The 5,301-nt window shown below is 46.4% G+C and overlaps 1 long non-coding RNA gene across 1 annotated transcript; it reads right to left on the bottom strand.

Moving 5' to 3' along the window:
* Window positions 1–569: 569 nt before the first annotated feature.
* On the bottom strand, window positions 570–2,358 carry LOC123075144 (uncharacterized). Its single transcript, XR_006436100.1, has 3 exons — window positions 1,817–2,358; window positions 987–1,094; window positions 570–884 (listed from the first exon to the last, which is right to left on the bottom strand). It is a non-coding gene; the product is annotated as an uncharacterized lncRNA (long non-coding RNA).
* Window positions 2,359–5,301: the final 2,943 nt, after the last annotated feature.

Here is a 5,301-nt window from a genome sequence, read left to right as displayed (position 1 = left end):
ATACAAACTTATCTAAAAAACCTTTTTTGCGGGTACAAAGAAAATTCATTAGAAAAGATTGACATCACAATGTTTTGATCCTGTCACCGCCACTGGTGTGACCTCGTAGGTTGGGTGAAATATAGACATGACCGGAACTCTTTCCGATCAATGATCAATAGCGAAACCGTGGACATTCATATTGATCCCTATACCCACACGAATGGACATCCATTTGAGCCAATAAAGTTCACAAATTTTTGTTGGAATGTGTGTTTTATGTTTGACTTCGCACAGCTGACTTATCGATATAGTTTATAACAAATGATAAGTTCTAAACTATAGGTTATGTGGCATCCTAGCCAATATAGGCGTTATCCTAGGAATAGGATTTGTGATGCAAGAATTGTATCGTTTTATGCCTATGTTTTCTGTCCATTTTTTCACCGAATTTGGTACTTGTAATGAATCAGTTTTGAATCTGAAGCATGTGCACTTCGTCTATACTCCCTCCGTATCAAAATATAAGACGTGTTTGGACACTATGTTTTGATATGGAGGGAGTAAAAGAACCGTGACACACGGGTACAGATGTAAGGTCTTGATATAAGACCAAGAAGGCCATACAAATACATACAATCCATTACGACATCGTTTTAATTATCATAACACGCACACCGTCCTACAGTATATTCACAAGATACTAGTACAGTCTCATTTTCGTTTTTCACCAGGACCACACACATTGCACTTGCATCCCTCGGGGCTGCACTCAGCAGTCCAAGTGCACTCAGGGCAAATATGGAGAGCCTGGCGACAAACGAACAGGCAACCTGGACGATCACACGGTAAAGGCGTCGGTTTAATTGCTCCTGCGCAATAACTCGACACCTTTATTATGGCCCCTGAAAAATATTTACCATTAACAAACTAAACGAGTCACACATCATGGCCATAGTTTTCTTGGTCGAGTTGTTGAAGCAACACACACATCACAGAAATAATACCTGGTGATAGCAAGAAAAAGGCGAGCATCAGGAGCAGCGTCTGTGTAGTCTTCATCTTAGCTAGTACTAGATGTGGTGTTGATAGGGACTCGGATCTCCTTTCTCGCTCTAAGTTGCAAAGTAGTACACAGATCAATGGCAGGCCTTCTTACAGTGACTGATGTCAATACATGACATTTTTAACCATGAATCGGATCAATACCAAATTAACAGCAATTGAGAGAACTGGTACTTATCTGTATATGCAACCCTTAATTAAGAGTATAGATGTGTATTACACAAATGCACTCTAAAAAAATGGAAGTGTATAATGTCCAAAGATTGTTGCTGCACCAAGCTTTTTTGTCATTCATCTGCTATGTTGGTTATGTTTTTTTTAGTAAACAGTTCGACTTCATTAATGCTCTACACAAGCTACATCGGATCAAAGAAACTAAAAAAGCGAACATAAAAGAGCCCTGGCAAAAGCTAAATTACACCTAAAAATGAACAACGAAAGCCCGTGTATTCAACTTTTGTATCTCGGTGTTTCTCTATGCTTCTGAAAAAGAAACTCGCTCCAGCTAGACTAACCTCAAAAGGTTTTGAAAATCCATATCAGTGGCCCAACTCAACCCACTCCATTGATTATCTAGCAGAAGAAATATGCAGTGGAGGAAAGACCGTGTAATCTTTATTTTAAGAACTAATATGCATCGAAGGAAAGACCGTGTACCACTATAAAATAGGTTTCGGAATCATTCAAGAGCCCCAAAGCTCTGTAAATCAAGAAAATGGAGGAGGGGAGAAGTGGGTTTCTGAGGAGAGAGGAGGACCGGCTGGCTACGTACCAGAGCAGGATGATGCCGTGGAGAGGGTGCCGGCTCGAGGACGTCGAGTCGAACTCCTCGAAGACAGCAGGTGATCGTAGAAGTGCGGTCGGTAGAGCTTGGAGGCGGAGGAGAGTCGGGCGTTGCAACTGGACTCCGCACACCGTACTTCCTTGGGATAAGCAGTGGGGTGTCGGGGCGGCGCTAGGGATGGAGGTCGGAGCGTTGGGTGGGGCGGCAAGCAAGCTGGGTGCGGATCCTTGATCTGGGCAGGGGGCGACGGCCGGTGGAGGCTGCGGCCAAGAATTAGGTGGGATCATGGCCAGGAAATCTAGCGCGCAGGAGCTCTCGTCAGGAAGATGGGACGGGAGACGGCTGAGGAGGATCGGGAAGAATCTGCTGTCTATTTATTGATGATGATCCTTGCAGTGCATGCCATGCGGGCGCCGACCGGGCCGAGTGGCTAGCGCTGCGGGGCTACAAGTAATTCAGTGCTTTTTTCCATCTTCTTCCTCCCTCCTGAGTGGTCAGTGCATGCATTATAGACTTGCAGTCCCAAACTAACAGACCACTGTCGTAGTTATCACGCACTGGTGCGTGCAGACTGGTGGTGGTTGGAGGGTGAGGAAAGCATGGTGAGAGGGTTGCAACGCCTTGCCGTTTAGAAAAAGGCGGAGGGAGACCCCGACCCAGCTCCAGCACACGAGCCTAGCAACTTTGGAAGATTACATGTGATGTAATGTACTACCTGTCCGGTTGCTGACTCCAAAGCCAGGCTCAAGCTTTGAGCCGTACGTACAAAACATAAGCATCACCGGAGATTTTTTTTTCTAGTCTAGCTAAAAAATGCTCACGACTCCGGTTCTTGTTTGGTACGTACGGGCATGTTGGCAGGCTGGCAGCACAAGCTACTGTGTGTGCGCGCGCGCGCATGCGTATCTTATCTTGGTGTGGCTGGCCACGCCTCTTTAGCGGCCACGACCTGCTGCTTGGCCATGGATTTTCTTCTGGACGTCCGTCCGTCCATGCCCGTGTCCAACTCCAACATTTGTGCGCCTCTCTACTCCACTGTGCCATCCGTGCCATTCTTTTTTGGTGCGCTTCACTGCCCCCGCACGAGACGCCTACCATAAACCCGGGGAAATTGGTCTTGCAGGAGTTGCGAACCAACAGGCCCTGGTACGGGCACTGTGTTTATGCTGATGCTGGTGGGGGTTGATCGATGCAGCTGTTCGAAGCTCGCCATATATCGTTGGACGGTCCTAGTTTAACCTGGGACGTGTATATGGGTAAACGAGAGTTTCTTTATGTGTACAAGGTCAAGGATGTTATAAACAGTGCTTCCCAATTCGAGAGGGTCACTAAATTCAGCCAAGAATTACGGCAGAAAGCCCTGTCACATCACCCCCTGATCACTTGCAATGCGGAGGAGTGGTGTGTGACCCTGCCCTCACTCACACACCGGGACTACCAGCAAAGTAGTAGCAATAGATTCCATCCGATCGAGTAGCCAAAGATCTGGTGATGCGGATGGGTGAGGCGCTGGGGAGTCGTGGGCACACGCACGCAGCACAGGGGCCATGTTAGATGGATGCGACGAAGGCCCAAGGACTAAACGCGCGAGGTTTGCGGTGCTGTGCTACTTCGCCGGGTCCCTTTGGTTTAGGCAGAATCGGCAACCGGAGCCCAGGTGAGTCCTTGCTCGCTATTTTTTTTTTAAATAATACATTTTTTTAAATTACAGAAATATTACGCTGAAAAAAGAATTTTCAAAAATAATACACCGTCGGCCCGCTGCAGGCACAGGGTCCAGTCGGCCTGCAGTTGGCCGATAGGCCTGCAGTGGGCCGACTAGGCTTGCTGTGGGCCGACTGGTGCATGCCAGCATTTTTTTCCGAATGATCGCTGGTTTTTTTTGTAAAACTTTGACGTATTCCGCACAACCCTTTCCCGCCACCCATTTCCCGCCACCCGTTTCCCGCCACCCGTTTCCCGCCAACCCTTTCCCGCCACTCGTTTCCCGCCACCCGTTTCCCGCCACCCATTTCCCGCCAACCCTTTCCCGCCACCCGTTTCCCGCCACCCATTTCCCGCCATACCGGAGCTCGCTTTCCCGCCATTTTCTCCTGTCTACCTATAAAAACCCCTTCAGACGGAGGTGGATAAGCATTGAAGTGTAGTGTAGTTGAGATGTCCCATTATCCTTTCGATCGTAGTTTTCACCCTGGGATGAGCAGGACTCTTCTGAGGCTAGCTATCGATTTCAGGATGGATAATAGGATAGTTCCATGGGACGAACTCACCGGTAGTGACACCATAATGAATGAGTTGGCTCACCAATTATGTAGGTCTAGGTGGCCTGAAAGGACCTATGAGGAGGTACGTAAAGAACTTCTTAGGTTGCATGACAGGTGGAAGAAGGTAGTGGTGCCGAAGTGTGAAACTTTCAGAAGGATTGCAGCAAATAATCCATGTTTATGGACTGAGGAGAGCGAGGACGAAGATGATATCTTCATGCCACCGCTTCCGGGTTCTGCATCGTCGAAGGGCAAGAGTTCTTCATCATCGAAGGGCAAGGTTTCTGCATCGTCGAAGGGCAAGAGTTCTTCATCGTCGAAGGGCAAGAGTTCTGCATCGATCGAGGATGACGATGATGACTTCATGTAGTTTTTATGCTGTATGTTGTGAGTTTAGTTACGTGCCATTTAATTTAGATGTAGTTCTATCTAGTTGTTTGTAATGTCTCGTTGTATGAATATTATGTTCTATCTAAATATAATCTTGTAGTTCCGATAACAGAGTACTAAAATAGAGTAGGCATATGTCTCGTACATAAGTACATAGTCATTTGTCTCATACATAGAATAGACATAAGTCTCACACAGAAATAGATGGTAATGTCTCTACTGATAGATAGGAGCGTCAGTGACGACGTCTGGCCTGGCGGGGAGGCGGATCTCGAATGACAAATTCATCACATATAACTCGGTTTCCTGTAGCAATGCAACTCAACAACCCTTTTCCATTCCCATTCGCTCAGCATTTCTTGAATCTTGCCATCATCAGTTATGTCAATCAATTTTCTTTCCCCAGGGCCATCTGACTGCTTCCTACTGACGTAGTACACAAAATCGTCTTCCTTCAACCCTTGCTTCAACATGAATTTAGTCTTCAACCAATCAAAAGTGAGGTCCACTTCACTAACTTGCACAACAGTTGGAGAAAAGCCTTGGACATGAACAATAGGGCTAAGCACCCACTGAGTACCCTTAGCCATCTGCAACACACAAATCGCATTGAGTACCTAACCTACCCCTTAGTATCCCCACTAACAAATATTAGACATGTCTATATATTACCAAGCTATATATTACAGAATATTAACGGAGCAACTAATACAATTCACCCACCTACAAGTATATTACGAATATTTGCCGTAGCAACTACAAATATTGACAGATTAATATATTTGACTGGACTGCCTATATTACGGACCTTTTTTCTGG

Source organism: Triticum aestivum, chromosome 3D (genome assembly GCF_018294505.1).
Source record: "Triticum aestivum cultivar Chinese Spring chromosome 3D, IWGSC CS RefSeq v2.1, whole genome shotgun sequence".
NCBI classification, from domain to species: Eukaryota; Viridiplantae; Streptophyta; class Magnoliopsida; order Poales; family Poaceae; genus Triticum; species Triticum aestivum.
Note: the sequence above shows the minus strand (reverse complement) of the source record. Positions and strands in the feature narration are given on the sequence as shown.